At 32.3% G+C, this 17,027-nt stretch overlaps 4 non-coding genes across 4 annotated transcripts; all 4 read right to left on the bottom strand.

Moving 5' to 3' along the window:
- Positions 1-1,259: 1,259 nt before the first annotated feature.
- Positions 1,260-1,331, bottom strand: TRNAW-CCA (transfer RNA tryptophan (anticodon CCA)). The gene has a single exon. It is a non-coding gene; the product is annotated as a tRNA-Trp (tRNA).
- Positions 1,332-2,748: 1,417 nt separating this feature from the next.
- On the bottom strand, positions 2,749-2,820 carry TRNAW-CCA (transfer RNA tryptophan (anticodon CCA)). Its single transcript has one exon. It is a non-coding gene; the product is annotated as a tRNA-Trp (tRNA).
- A 2,782-nt stretch (positions 2,821-5,602) lies between these two features.
- Positions 5,603-5,674, bottom strand: TRNAW-CCA (transfer RNA tryptophan (anticodon CCA)). Its single transcript has one exon. It is a non-coding gene; the product is annotated as a tRNA-Trp (tRNA).
- A 2,780-nt stretch (positions 5,675-8,454) lies between these two features.
- TRNAW-CCA (transfer RNA tryptophan (anticodon CCA)) lies at positions 8,455-8,526 on the bottom strand. Its single transcript has one exon. It is a non-coding gene; the product is annotated as a tRNA-Trp (tRNA).
- Between the last annotated feature and the right edge of the window lie 8,501 nt (positions 8,527-17,027).

Raw genomic sequence — 17,027 nt, 5'->3', positions numbered from 1 at the left:
TCAAAATTTAGAATATAGTAATAAACCCTTTTTTCTTACAAATTCAAAGATGACAATGGTATGAACAAATTAATAGGGGTTTCTGACTTGCCCCAAATTTTCTGTTTTGAACTCAGTTCCCAATGATATATCTCATCAAAGGATTGTTGAAAAGATTTTATTCAGTAGAATTAAAAAAGCAATTTTTCAAACATTTTCCTGACATGTGGCAACAAGATCATGATAATCTATTGTCAGTTATATACGCAGTTTCTGTTTTCAATCTTAACCCAAACATCGATCAACTTTTAAAAAGATGAAAGAGATACTTGAACGTGACATAATTTAAAGATGCATCATTCTGACCAGGAGTAAGGCGCACTACCGTCAGTGTATGAGGACAGCTGTAAAACTTGCTTGCTCCCATAATTCACTTGTAAAGTGCATGAGGAAATATACAGACACCATCTTGAAATTTGCTACTTTAAATCACAGTTTGGAAAAGTAATAACAAGGATGAATTAGGATCTTCACTTTCCGATTCAGGGATTTCCAGTTTAAAGTTTAGATTCTAGTAATAAGCCTGATTTTCTTACAAATTCAAAGATGACAATGGTATGAACAAAGCGATAGGTGTTCCTGGCATTTATTACATTTATTAATGTTTTTAACTCAATTCCCAATAATATTTCTCATCAAAGTATTGTTGATAAGATTTTAATCTATAGAATTAAAAAAACACTTTTTTAAAAACTGTTCTGACCTGTGTCAACAACGTTGTGTTAATCTATTTTCAGTTGGATTACCCAGTTTCTGTTTTCAATCTTAACCCAAACATCGATCAAGCTATAAAAATATGAAAGAGCTGCTTGACCATGACGTGATTTGAATACACAACTTTCTGATATGGATTCAGAAGCACTACAGTTGAATTAAGATCTTCACAATCAGATTCAGTGATTTCCAGTCAAAAATTAAGAATCTGGTAATAAACCCTCTTTTCTTACAAATTCAAAGATGGCAATGGTAAAAATAAATTAATAGGTGCTTATGGCATTAATTACATTTATTAATGTTTGGAACTCAATTCCCAATAACAATTCTTATCAAAGTCCTCTTGAAATGATTATAATCTGTAGAACTAAAAAATGCAGTTTCTTAAACACTGCAGCCTGGTAGCAACAAAGTCGAGTTAACTTTTGTCAGTTGGACTACGCAGTTACTGTTTTCAATAATAACCCAAACATCAATCAAGATATGAAAAGACATAAAGAGCTGATTGCCCCCGACGTGATTTGAACACGCAACCTTCTGATCTGGAGTCAGACGCGCTACCGTTGCGCCACGTGGTCAGTTGAAAAGTGTTGTTGCTTCCATACTTCACATGAAAAGTGCATGATAAAATATATGGACACCATCTTGAAATTTGCTACTTATAATCACAGTTTGGAAAAGATATAAACAAGGATGAATTAAGGTCTTCACTTTCAGATTCAGGGATTTCCAATTAAAAATTTAGAATATAGTAATAAACCCTTTTTTCTTACAAATTCAAAGATGACAATGGTATGAACAAATTAATAGGTGTTTCTGACTTGCCACAAATTTTCTGTTTTGAACTCAGTTCCCAATGATATATCTCATCAAAGGATTGTTGAAAAGATTTTATTCAGTAGAATTAAAAAAGCAATTTTTCAAACATTTTCCTGACAGGTGGCAACAAGATCATGATAATCTATTGTCAGTTAGAATACGCAGTTTCTGTTTTCAATCTTAACCCAAACATCGATCAACTTTTAAAAAGATTAAAGAGATACTTGAACGTGACATAATTTAAACATGCATCATTCTGACCAGGAGTAAGGCGCACTACCGTCAGTGTATGAGGACAGCTGTAAAACTTGCTTGCTCCCATAATTCACTTGTAAAGTGCATGAGGAAATATACAGACACCATCTTGAAATTTGCTACTTTAAATCACAGTTTAGAAAAGTAATAACAAGGATGAATTAGGATCTTCACTTTCCGATTCAGGTATTTCCAGTTTAAAGTTTAGATTCTAGTAATAAGCCTGATTTTTTTTCAAATTCAAAGATGACAATGGTATGAACAAAGCGATAGGTGTTCCTGGCATTTATTACATTTATTAATGTTTTTAACTCAATTCCCAATAATATTTCTCATCAAAGTATTGTTGATAAGATTTTAATCTATAGAATTAAAAAAACACTTTTTTAAAAACTGTCCTGACCTGTGTCAACAACGTTGTGTTAATCTATTTTCAGTTGGATTACCCAGTTTCTGTTTTCAAGCTTAACCCAAACATCGATCAAGCTATAAAAATATGAAAGAGCTGCTTGACCATGACGTGATTTGAATACACAACTTTCTGATATGGATTCAGAAGCACTACAGTTGAATTAAGATCTTCACAATCAGATTCAGTGATTTCCAGTCAAAAATTAAGAATCTGGTAATAAACCCTCTTTTCTTACAAATTCAAAGATGGCAATGGTAAAAATAAATTAATAGGTGCTTATGGCATTAATTACATTTATTAATGTTTGGAACTCAATTCCCAATAACAATTCTTATCAAAGTCCTCTTGAAACGATTATAATCTGTAGAACTAAAAAATGCAGTTTCTTAAACACTGCAGTCTGGTAGCAACAAAGTCGAGTGAACTTTTGTCAAGTTGGACTACGCAGTTACTGTTTTCAATAATAACCCAAACATCAATCAAGATATGAAAAGACATAAAGAGCTGATTGACCCCGACGTGATTTGAACACGCAACCTTCTGATCTGGAGTCAGACGCGCTACCGTTGCGCCACGTGGTCAGTTGAAAAGTGTTGTTGCTTCCATACTTCACATGAAAAGTGCATGATAAAATATATGGACACCATCTTGAAATTTGCTACTTATAATCACAGTTTGGAAAAGATATAAACAAGGATGAATTAAGGTCTTCACTTTCAGATTCAGGGATTTCCAATTAAAAATTTAGAATATAGTAATAAACCCTTTTTTCTTACAAATTCAAAGATGACAATGGTATGAACAAATTAATAGGTGTTTCTGACTTGCCACAAATTTTCTGTTTTGAACTCAGTTCCCAATGATATATCTCATCAAAGGATTGTTGAAAAGATTTTATTCAGTAGAATTAAAAAAGCAATTTTTCAAACATTTTCCTGACAGGTGGCAACAAGATCATGATAATCTATTGTCAGTTAGAATACGCAGTTTCTGTTTTCAATCTTAACCCAAACATCGATCAACTTTTAAAAAGATTAAAGAGATACTTGAACGTGACATAATTTAAACATGCATCATTCTGACCAGGAGTAAGGCGCACTACCATCAGTGTATGAGGACAGCTGTAAAACTTGCTTGCTCCCATAATTCACTTGTAAAGTGCATGAGGAAATATACAGACACCATCTTGAAATTTGCTACATTAAATCACAGTTTAGAAAAGTAATAACAAGGATGAATTAGGATCTTCACTTTCAGATTCAGGGATTTCCAGTTTAAAGTTTAGATTCTAGTAATAAGCCTGATTTTCTTACAAATTCAAAGATGACAATGGTATGAACAAAGCGATAGGTGTTCCTGGCATTTATTACATTTATTAATGTTTTTAACTCAATTCCCAATAATATTTCTCATCAAAGTATTGTTGATAAGATTTTAATCTATAGAATTAAAAAAATACTTTTTTAAAAACTGTTCTGACCTGTGTCAACAACGTTGTGTTAATCTATTTTCAGTTGGATTACCCAGTTTCTGCTTTCAATCTTAACCCAAACATCGATCAAGCTATAAAAATATGAAAGAGCTGCTTGACCATGACGTGATTTGAATACACAACTTTCTGATATGGATTCAGAAGCACTACAGTTGAATTAAGATCTTCACAATCAGATTCAGTGATTTCCAGTCAAAAATTAAGAATCTGGTAATAAACCCTCTTTTCTTACAAATTCAAAGATGGCAATGGTAAAAATAAATTAATAGGTGCTTATGGCATTAATTACATTTATTAATGTTTGGAACTCAATTCCCAATAACAATTCTTATCAAAGTCCTCTTGAAACGATTATAATCTGTAGAACTAAAAAATGCAGTTTCTTAAACACTGCAGTCTGGTAGCAACAAAGTCGAGTGAACTTTTGTCAAGTTGGACTACGCAGTTACTGTTTTCAATAATAACCCAAACATCAATCAAGATATGAAAAGACATAAAGAGCTGATTGACCCCGACGTGATTTGAACACGCAACCTTCTGATCTGGAGTTTGGAAAAGATATAAACAAGGATGAATTAAGGTCTTCACTTTCAGATTCAGGGATTTCCAATTCAAAATTTAGAATATAGTAATAAACCCTTTTTTCTTACAAATTCAAAGATGACAATAGTATGAACAAATTAATAGGTGTTTCTGACTTGCCCCAAATTTTCTGTTTTGAACTCAGTTCCCATTGATATATCTCATCAAAGGATTGTTGAAAAGATTTTATTCGGTAGAATTAAAAAAGCAATTTTTCAAACACTTTCCTGACAGGTGGCAACAAGATCATGATAATCTATTGTCAGTTAGAATACGCAGTTTCTGTTTTCAATCTTAACCCAAACATCGATCAACTTTTAGAAAGATGAAAGAGATACTTGAACGTGACATAATTTAAACATGCATCATTCTGACCAGGAGTAAGGCGCACTACCGTCAGTGTATGAGGACAGCTGTAAAACTTGCTTGCTCCCATAATTCACTTGTAAAGTGCATGAGGAAATATACAGACACCATCTTGAAATTTGCTACTTTAAATCACAGTTTAGAAAAGTAATAACAAGGATGAATTAGGATCTTCACGTTCCGATTCAGGGATTTCCAGTTTAAAGTTTAGATTCTAGTAATAAGCCTGATTTTCTTACAAATTCAAAGATGACAATGGTATGAACAAAGCGATAGGTGTTCCTGGCATTTATTACATTTATTAATGTTTTTAACTCAATTCCCAATAATATTTCTCATCAAAGTCTTGTTGATAAGATTTTAATCTATAGAATTAAAAAAATACTTTTTTAAAAACTGTTCTGACCTGTGTCAACAACATTGTGTTAATCTATTTTCAGTTGGATTACCCAGTTTCTGTTTTCAATCTTAACCCAAACATCGATCAAGCTATAAAAATATGAAAGAGCTGCTTGACCATGACGTGATTTGAATACACAACTTTCTGATATGGATTCAGAAGCACTACAGTTGAATTAACATCTTCACAATCAGATTCAGTGATTTCCAGTCAAAAATTAAGAATCTGGTAATAAACCCTCTTTTCTTACAAATTCAAAGATGGCAATGGTAAAAATAAATTAATAGGTGCTTATGGCATTAATTACATTTATTAATGTTTGGAACTCAATTCCAAATAACAATTCTTATCAAAGTCCTCTTGAAACGATTATAATCTGTAGAACTAAAAAATGCAGTTTCTTAAACACTGCAGCCTGGTAGCAACAAAGTCGAGTTAACCTTTGTCAGTTGGACTACGCAGTTACTGTTTTCAATAATAACCCAAACATCAATCAAGATATGAAAAGACATAAAGAGTTGATTGACCCCGACGTGATTTGAACACGCAACCTTCTGATCTGGAGTCAGATGCTCTACCGTTGCGCCACGAGGTCAGTTGAAAAGAGTTGTTGCTCCCATACTTCACATGAAAAGTGCATGATATAATATATGGACACCATCTTGAAATTTGCTACTTATAATCACAGTTTGGAAAAGATATAAACAAGGATGAATTAAGGTCTTCACTTTCAGATTCAGGGATTTCCAATTAAAAATTTAGAATATAGTAATAAACCCTTTTTTCTTACAAATTCAAAGATGACAATGGTATGAACAAATTAATAGGTGTTTCTGACTTGCCACAAATTTTCTGTTTTGAACTCAGTTCCCAATGATATATCTCATCAAAGGATTGTTGAAAAGATTTTATTCAGTAGAATTAAAAAGCAATTTTTCAAACATTTTCCTGACAGGTGGCAACAAGATCATGATAATCTATTGTCAGTTAGAATATGCAGTTTCTGTTTTCAATCTTAACCCAAACATCGATCAACTTTTAAAAAGATTAAAGAGATACTTGAACGTGACATAATTTAAACATGCATCATTCTGACCAGGAGTAAGGCGCACTACCGTCAGTGTATGAGGACAGCTGTAAAACTTGCTTGCTCCCATAATTCACTTGTAAAGTGCATGAGGAAATATACAGACACCATCTTGAAATTTGCTACATTAAATCACAGTTTAGAAAAGTAATAACAAGGATGAATTAGGATCTTCACTTTCCGATTCAGGGATTTCCAGTTTAAAGTTTAGATTCTAGTAATAAGCCTGATTTTCTTACAAATTCAAAGATGACAATGGTATGAACAAAGCGATAGGTGTTCCTGGCATTTATTACATTTATTAATGTTTTTAACTCAATTCCCAATAATATTTCTCATCAAAGTATTGTTGATAAGATTTTAATCTATAGAATTAAAAAAACACTTTTTTAAAAACTGTTCTGACCTGTGTCAACAACGTTGTGTTAATCTATTTTCAGTTGGATTACCCAGTTTCTGTTTTCAAGCTTAACCCAAACATCGATCAAGCTATAAAAATATGAAAGAGCTGCTTGACCATGACGTGATTTGAATACACAACTTTCTGATATGGATTCAGAAGCACTACAGTTGAATTAAGATCTTCACAATCAGATTCAGTGATTTCCAGTCAAAAATTAAGAATCTGGTAATAAACCCTTTTTTCTTACAAATTCAAAGATGGCAATGGTAAAAATAAATTAATAGGTGCTTATGGCATTAATTACATTTATTAATGTTTGGAACTCAATTCCCAATAACAATTCTTATCAAAGTCCTCTTGAAACGATTATAATCTGTAGAACTAAAAAATGCAGTTTCATAAACACTGCAGTCTGGTAGCAACAAAGTCGAGTTAACTTTTGTCAAGTTGGACTACGCAGTTACTGTTTTCAATAATAACCTAAACATCAATCAAGATATGAAAAGACATAAAGAGCTGATTGACCCCGACATGATTTGAACACGCAACCTTCTGATCTGGAGGTTGGAAAAGATATAAACAAGGATGAATTAAGGTCTTCACTTTCAGATTCAGGGATTTCCAATTCAAAATTTAGAATATAGTAATAAACCCTTTTTTCTTACAAATTCAAAGATGACAATGGTATGAACAAAATAATAGGGGTTTCTGACTTGCCCCAAATTTTCTGTTTTGAACTCAGTTCCCAATGATATATCTCATCAAAGTATTGTTGAAAAGATTTTATTCAGTAGGATTAAAAAAGCAATTTTTCAAACATTTTCCTGACAGGTGGCAACAAGATCATGATAATCTATTGTCAGTTAGAATACGCAGTTTCTGTTTTCAATCTTAACCCAAACATCGATCAACTTTTAGAAAGATGAAAGAGATACTTGAACGTGACATAATTTAAACATGCATCATTCTGACCAGGAGTAAGGCGCACTACCGTCAGTGTATGAGGACAGCTTAAAACTTGCTTGCTCCCATAATTCACTTGTAAAGTGCATGAGGAAATATACAGACACCATCTTGAAATTTGCTACTTTAAATCACAGTTTAGAAAAGTAATAACAAGGATGAATTAGGATCTTCACGTTCCGATTCAGGGATTTCCAGTTTAAAGTTTAGATTCTAGTAATAAGCCTGATTTTCTTACAAATTCAAAGATGACAATGGTATGAACAAAGCGATAGGTGTTCCTGGCATTTATTACATTTATTAATGTTTTTAACTCAATTCCCAATAATATTTCTCATCAAAGTCTTGTTGATAAGATTTTAATCTATAGAATTAAAAAAATACTTTTTTAAAAACTGTTCTGACCTGTGTCAACAACATTGTGTTAATCTATTTTCAGTTGGATTACCCAGTTTCTGTTTTCAATCTTAACCCAAACATCGATCAAGCTATAAAAATATGAAAGAGCTGCTTGACCATGACGTGATTTGAATACACAACTTTCTGATATGGATTCAGAAGCACTACAGTTGAATTAACATCTTCACAATCAGATTCAGTGATTTCCAGTCAAAAATTAAGAATCTGGTAATAAACCCTCTTTTCTTACAAATTCAAAGATGGCAATGGTAAAAATAAATTAATAGGTGCTTATGGCATTAATTACATTTATTAATGTTTGGAACTCAATTCCAAATAACAATTCTTATCAAAGTCCTCTTGAAACGATTATAATCTGTAGAACTAAAAAATGCAGTTTCTTAAACACTGCAGCCTGGTAGCAACAAAGTCGAGTTAACCTTTGTCAGTTGGACTACGCAGTTACTGTTTTCAATAATAACCCAAACATCAATCAAGATATGAAAAGACATAAAGAGTTGATTGACCCCGACGTGATTTGAACACGCAACCTTCTGATCTGGAGTCAGATGCTCTACCGTTGCGCCACGAGGTCAGTTGAAAAGAGTTGTTGCTCCCATACTTCACATGAAAAGTGCATGATATAATATATGGACACCATCTTGAAATTTGCTACTTATAATCACAGTTTGGAAAAGATATAAACAAGGATGAATTAAGGTCTTCACTTTCAGATTCAGGGATTTCCAATTAAAAATTTAGAATATAGTAATAAACCCTTTTTTCTTACAAATTCAAAGATGACAATGGTATGAACAAATTAATAGGTGTTTCTGACTTGCCACAAATTTTCTGTTTTGAACTCAGTTCCCAATGATATATCTCATCAAAGGATTGTTGAAAAGATTTTATTCAGTAGAATTAAAAAAGCAATTTTTCAAACATTTTCCTGACAGGTGGCAACAAGATCATGATAATCTATTGTCAGTTAGAATATGCAGTTTCTGTTTTCAATCTTAACCCAAACATCGATCAACTTTTAAAAAGATTAAAGAGATACTTGAACGTGACATAATTTAAACATGCATCATTCGGACCAGGAGTAAGGCGCACTACCGTCAGTGTATGAGGACAGCTGTAAAACTTGCTTGCTCCCATAATTCACTTGTAAAGTGCATGAGGAAATATACAGACACCATCTTGAAATTTGCTACATTAAATCACAGTTTAGAAAAGTAATAACAAGGATGAATTAGGATCTTCACTTTCCGATTCAGGGATTTCCAGTTTAAAGTTTAGATTCTAGTAATAAGCCTGATTTTCTTACAAATTCAAAGATGACAATGGTATGAACAAAGCGATAGGTGTTCCTGGCATTTATTACATTTATTAATGTTTTTAACTCAATTCCCAATAATATTTCTCATCAAAGTATTGTTGATAAGATTTTAATCTATAGAATTAAAAAAACACTTTTTTAAAAACTGTTCTGACCTGTGTCAACAACGTTGTGTTAATCTATTTTCAGTTGGATTACCCAGTTTCTGTTTTCAAGCTTAACCCAAACATCGATCAAGCTATAAAAATATGAAAGAGCTGCTTGACCATGACGTGATTTGAATACACAACTTTCTGATATGGATTCAGAAGCACTACAGTTGAATTAAGATCTTCACAATCAGATTCAGTGATTTCCAGTCAAAAATTAAGAATCTGGTAATAAACCCTTTTTTCTTACAAATTCAAAGATGGCAATGGTAAAAATAAATTAATAGGTGCTTATGGCATTAATTACATTTATTAATGTTTGGAACTCAATTCCCAATAACAATTCTTATCAAAGTCCTCTTGAAACGATTATAATCTGTAGAACTAAAAAATGCAGTTTCATAAACACTGCAGTCTGGTAGCAACAAAGTCGAGTTAACTTTTGTCAAGTTGGACTACGCAGTTACTGTTTTCAATAATAACCTAAACATCAATCAAGATATGAAAAGACATAAAGAGCTGATTGACCCCGACGTGATTTGAACACGCAACCTTCTGATCTGGAGGTTGGAAAAGATATAAACAAGGATGAATTAAGGTCTTCACTTTCAGATTCAGGGATTTCCAATTCAAAATTTAGAATATAGTAATAAACCCTTTTTTCTTACAAATTCAAAGATGACAATGGTATGAACAAAATAATAGGGGTTTCTGACTTGCCCCAAATTTTCTGTTTTGAACTCAGTTCCCAATGATATATCTCATCAAAGTATTGTTGAAAAGATTTTATTCAGTAGGATTAAAAAAGCAATTTTTCAAACATTTTCCTGACAGGTGGCAACAAGATCATGATAATCTATTGTCAGTTAGAATACGCAGTTTCTGTTTTCAATCTTAACCCAAACATCGATCAACTTTTAAAAAGATGAAAGAGATACTTGAACGTGACATAATTTAAACATGCATCATTCTGACCAGGAGTAAGGCGCACTACCGTCAGTGTATGAGGACAGCTGTAAAACTTGCTTGCTCCCATAATTCACTTGTAAAGTGCATGAGGAAATATACAGACACCATCTTGAAATTTGCTACTTTAAATCACAGTTTGGAAAAGTAATAACAAGGATGAATTAGGATCTTCACTTTCCGATTCAGGGATTTCCAGTTTAAAGTTTAGATTCTAGTAATAAGCCTGATTTTCTTACTAATTCAAAGATGACAATGGTATGAACAAAGCGATAGGTGTTCCTGGCATTTATTACATTTATTAATGTTTTTAACTCAATTCCCAATAATATTTCTCATCAAAGTATTGTTGATAAGATTTTAATCTATAGAATTAAAAAAACACTTTTTTAAAAACTGTCCTGACCTGTGTCAACAATGTTGTGTTAATCTATTTTCAGTTGGATTACCCAGTTTCTGTTTTCAAGCTTAACCCAAACATCGATCAAGCTATAAAAATATGAAAGAGCTGCTTGACCATGACGTGATTTGAATACACAACTTTCTGATATGGATTCAGAAGCACTACAGTTGAATTAAGATCTTCACAATCAGATTCAGTGATTTCCAGTCAAAAATTAAGAATCTGGTAATAAACCCTCTTTTCTTACAAATTCAAAGATGGCAATGGTAAAAAATAAATTAATAGGTGCTTATGGCATTAATTACATTTATTAATGTTTGGAACTCAATTCCCAATAACAATTCTTATCAAAGTCCTCTTGAAACGATTATAATCTGTAGAACTAAAAAATCTAGTTTCTTAAACACTGCAGCTTCTTAAACACTGCAGCCTGGTAGCAACAAAGTCGAGTTAACTTTTGTCAGTTGGACTACGCAGTTACTGTTTTCAATAATAACCCAAACATCAATCAAGATATGAAAAGACATAAAGAGCTGATTGACCCCGACGTGACTTGAACACGCAAACTTCTGATCTAGAGTCAGACGCGCTACCGTTGCGCCACAAGGTCAGTTGAAAAGTGTTGTTGCTCCCATACTTCACATGAAAAGTGCATGATAAAATATATGGACACCATCTTGAAATTTGCTACTTATAATCACAGTTTGGAAAAGATATAAACAAGGATGAATTAAGGTCTTCACTTTCAGATTCAGGGATTTCCAATTAAAAATTTAGAATATAGCAATAAACCCTTTTTTCTTACAAATTCAAAGATGACAATGGTATGAACAAATTAATAGGTGTTTCTGACTTGCCACAAATTTTCTGTTTTGAACTCAGTTCCCAATGATATATCTCATCAAAGGATTGTTGAAAAGATTTTATTCAGTAGAATTAAAAAAGCAATTTTTCAAACATTTTCCTGACAGGTGGCAACAATATCATGATAATTTATTGTCAGGTAGAATACGCAGTTTCTGTTTTCAATCTTAACCCAAACATCGATCAACTTTTAAAAAGATGAAAGAGATACTTGAACGTGACATAATTTAAACATGCATCATTCTGACCAGGAGTAAGGCGCACTACCGTCAGTGTATGAGGACAGCTGTAAAACTTGCTTGCTCCCATAATTCACTTGTAAAGTGCATGAGGAAATATACAGACACCATCTTGAAATTTGCTACTTTAAGTCACAGTTTAGAAAAGTAATAACAAGGATGAATTAGGATCTTCACTTTCCGTTTCAGGGATTTCCAGTTTAAAGTTTAGATTCTAGTAATAAGCCTGATTTTCTTACAAATTCAAAGATGACAATGGTATGAACAAAGCGATAGGTGTTCCTGGCATTTATTACATTTATTAATGTTTTTAACTCAATTCCCAATAATATTTCTCATCAAAGTATTGTTGATAAAATTTTAATCTATAGAATTAAAAAAACACTTTTTTAAAAACTGTTCTGACCTGTGTCAACAATGTTGTGTTAATCTATTTTCACTTGGATTACCCAGTTTCAGTTTTCAAGCTTAACCCAAACATCGATCAAGCTATAAAAACATGAAAGAGCTGCTTGACCATGACGTGATTTGAATACACAACTTTCTGATATGGATTCAGAAGCACTACAGTTGAATTAAGATCTTCACAATCAGATTCAGTGATTTCCAGTCAAAAATTAAGAATCTGGTAATAAACCCTCTTTTCTTACAAATTCAAAGATGGCAATGGTAAAAATAAATTAATAGGTGCTTATGCCATTAATTACATTTATTAATGTTTGATACTCAATTCCCAATAACAATTCTTATCAAAGTCCTCTTGAAATGATTATAATCTGTAGAACTAAAAAATGCAGTTTCTTAAACACTGCAGCCTGGTAGCAACAAAGTCGAGTTAACTTTTGTCAGTTGGACTACGCAGTTACTGTTTTCAATAATAACCCAAACATCAATTAAGATATGAAAAGACATAAAGAGCTGATTGCCCCCGTCGTGATTTGAACACGCAACCTTCTGATCTGGAGTCAGACGCGCTACCGTTGCGCCACGTGGTCAGTTGAAAAGTTTTGTTGCTTCCATACTTCACATGAAAAGTGCATGATAAAATATATGGACACCATCTTGAAATTTGCTACTTATAATCACAGTTTGGAAAAGATATAAACAAGGATGAATTAAGGTCTTCACTTTCAGATTCAGGGATTTCCAATTAAAAATTTAGAATATAGTACTAAACCCTTTTTTCTTACAAATTCAAAGATGACAATGGTATGAACAAATTAATAGGTGTTTCTGACTTGCCACAAATTTTCTGTTTTGAACTCAGTTCCCAATGATATATCTCATCAAAGGATTGTTGAAAAGATTTTATTCAGTAGAATTAAAAAAGCAATTTTTCAAACATTTTCCTGACAGGTGGCAACAAGATCATGATAATCTATTGTCAGTTAGAATACGCAGTTTCTGTTTTCAATCTTAACCCAAACATCGATCAACTTTTAAAAAGATTAAAGAGATACTTGAACGTGACATAATTTAAACATGCATCATTCTGACCAGGAGTAAGGCGCACTACCGTCAGTGTATGAGGACAGCTGTAAAACTTGCTTGCTCCCATAATTCACTTGTAAAGTGCATGAGGAAATATACAGACACCATCTTGAAATTTGCTACTTTAAATCACAGTTTAGAAAAGTAATAACAAGGATGAATTAGGATCTTCACTTTCCGATTCAGGTATTTCCAGTTTAAAGTTTAGATTCTAGTAATAAGCCTCATTTTTTTTCAAATTCAAAGATGACAATGGTATGAACAAAGCGATAGGTGTTCCTGGCATTTATTACATTTATTAATGTTTTTAACTCAATTCCCAATAATATTTCTCATCAAAGTATTGTTGATAAGATTTTAATCTATAGAATTAAAAAAACACTTTTTTAAAAACTGTCCTGACCTGTGTCAACAACGTTGTGTTAATCTATTTTCAGTTGGATTACCCAGTTTCTGTTTTCAAGCTTAACCCAAACATCGATCAAGCTATAAAAATATGAAAGAGCTGCTTGACCATGACGTGATTTGAATACACAACTTTCTGATATGGATTCAGAAGCACTACAGTTGAATTAAGATCTTCACAATCAGATTCAGTGATTTCCAGTCAAAAATTAAGAATCTGGTAATAAACCCTCTTTTCTTGCAAATTCAAAGATGGCAATGGTAAAAATAAATTAATAGGTGCTTATGGCATTAATTATATTTATTAATGTTTGGAACTCAATTCCCAATAACAATTCTTATCAAAGTCCTCTTGAAACGATTATAATCTGTAGAACTAAAAAATGCAGTTTCTTAAACACTGCAGTCTGGTAGCAACAAAGTCGAGTGAACTTTTGTCAAGTTGGACTACGCAGTTACTGTTTTCAATAATAACCCAAACATCAATCAAGATATGAAAAGACATAAAGAGCTGATTGACCCCGACGTGATTTGAACACGCAACCTTCTGATCTGGAGTTTGGAAAAGATATAAACAAGGGTGAATTAAGGTCTTCACTTTCAGATTCAGGGATTTCCAATTCAAAATTTAGAATATAGTAATAAACCCTTTTTTCTTACAAATTCAAAGATGACAATGGTATGAACAAATTAATAGGTGTTTCTGACTTGCCCCAAATTTTCTGTTTTGAACTCAGTTCCCAATGATATATCTCATCAAAGGATTGTTGAAAACATTTTATTCGGTAGAATTAAAAAAGCAATTTTTCAAACACTTTCCAGACAGGTGGCAACAAGATCATGATAATCTATTGTCAGTTAGAATACGCAGTTTCTGTTTTCAATCTTAACCCAAACATCGATCAACTTTTAAAAAGATGAAAGAGATTCTTGAACGTGACATAATTTAAACATGCATCATTCTGACCAGGAGTAAGGCGCACTACCGTCAGTGTATGAGGACAGCTGTAAAACTTGCTTGCTCCCATAATTCACTTGGAAAGTGCATGAGGAAATATACAGATACCATCTTGAAATTTGCTACTTTAAATCACAGTTTAGAAAAGTAATAACAAGGATGAATTAGGATCTTCACTTTCCGATTCAGGGATTTCCAGTTTAAAGTTTAGATTCTAGTAATAAGCCTGATTTTCTTACAAATTCAAAGATGACAATGGTATGAACAAAGCGATAGGTGTTCCTGGCATTTATTACATTTATTAATGTTTTTAACTCAATTCCCAATAATATTTCTCATCAAAGTATTGTTGATAAGATTTTAATCTATAGAATTAAAAAAACACTTTTTTAAAAACTGTTCTGACCTGTATCAACAACGTTGTGTTAATCTATTTTCAGTTGGATTACCCAGTTTCTGTTTTCAATCTTAACCCAAACATCGATCAAGCTATAAAAATATGTAAGAGCTGCTTGACCATGACGTGATTTGAATACACAACTTTCTGATATGGATTCAGAAGCACTACAGTTGAATTAAGATCTTCACAATCAGATTCAGTGATTTCCAGTCAAAAATTAAGAATCTGGTAATAAACCCTCTTTTCTTACGAATTCAAAGATGGCAATGGTAAAAATAAATTAATAGGTGCTTATGGCATTAATTACATTTATTAATGTTTGGAACTCAATTCCCAATAACAATTCTTATCAAAGTCCTCTTGAAATGATTATAATCTGTAGAACTAAAAAATGCAGTTTCTTAAACACTGCAGCCTGGTAGCAACAAAGTCGAGTTAACTTTTGTCAGTTGGACTACGCAGTTACTGTTTTCAATAATAACCCAAACATCAATCAAGATATGAAAAGACATAAAGAGCTAATTGACCCCGACGTGATTTGAACACACAACCTTCTGATCTAGAGTCAGACGCTCTACCGTTGCACCACTAGGTCAGTTGAAAAGTGTTGTTGCTCCCATACTTCACATGAAAAGTGCATGATAAAATATATGGACACCATCTTGAAATTTGCTACTTATAATCACAGTTTGGAAAAGATATAAACAAGGATGAATTAAGGTCTTCACTTTCAGATTCAGGGATTTCCAATTAAAAATTTAGAATATAGTAATAAACCATTTTTTCTTACAAATTCAAAGATGACAATGGTATGAACAAATTAATAGGTGTTTCTGACTTGCCACAAATTTTCTGTTTTGAACTCAGTTCCCAATGATATATCTCATCAAAGGATTGTTGAAAAGATTTTATTCAGTAGAAATAAAAAAGCAATTTTTCAAACACTTTCCTGACAGGTGGCAACAAGATCATGATAATCTATTGTCAGTTAGAATACGCAGTTTCTGTTTTCAATCTTAACCCAAACATCGATCAACTTTTAAAAAGATGAAAGAGATACTTGAACGTGACATAATTTAAACATGCATCATTCTGACCAGGAGTAAGGCGCACTACCGTCAGTGTATGAGGACAGCTGTAAAACTTGCTTGCTCCCATAATTCACTTGTAAAGTGCATGAGGAAATATACAGACACCATGTTGAAATTTGCTACTTTAAATCACAGTTTAGAAAAGTAATAACAAGGATGAATTAGGATCTTCACTTTCCGATTCAGGGATTTCCAGTTTAAAGTTTAGATTCTAGTAATAAGCCTGATTTTCTTACAAATTCAAAGATGACAATGGTATGAACAAAGCGATAGGTGTTCCTGGCATTTATTACATTTATTAATGTTTTTAACTCAATTCCCAATAATATTTCTCATCAAAGTATTGTTGATAAGATTTTAATCTATAGAATTAAAAAAACACTTTTTTAAAAACTGTTCTGACCTTTGTCAACAACGTTGTGTTAATCTATTTTCAGTTGGATTACCCAGTTTCTGTTTTCAATCTTAACCCAAACATCGATCAAGCTATAAAAATATGAAAGAGCTGCTTGACCATGACGTGATTTGAATACACAACTTTCTGATATGGATTCAGAAGCACTACAGTTGAAATAAAATCTTCACAATCAGATTCAGTGATTTCCAGTCAAAAATTAAGAATCTGGTAATAAACCCTCTTTTCTTACAAATTCAAAGATGGCAATGGTAAAAATAAATTAATAGGTGCTTATGGCATTAATTACATTTATTAATGTTTGGAACTCAATTCCCAATAACAATTCTTATCAAAGTCCTCTTGAAACGATTATAATCTGTAGAACTAAAAAATG

The sequence above is a fragment of the Dendrobates tinctorius genome, unplaced genomic scaffold (genome assembly GCF_039654945.1).
Source record: "Dendrobates tinctorius isolate UK_male_01 unplaced genomic scaffold, ASM3965494v1 ptg000178l, whole genome shotgun sequence".
NCBI lineage: Eukaryota > Metazoa > Chordata > Amphibia > Anura > Dendrobatidae > Dendrobates > Dendrobates tinctorius.
The sequence above is the reverse complement of the archived record's forward strand: the minus strand, read 5'-3'. Positions and strand labels throughout refer to the sequence as shown.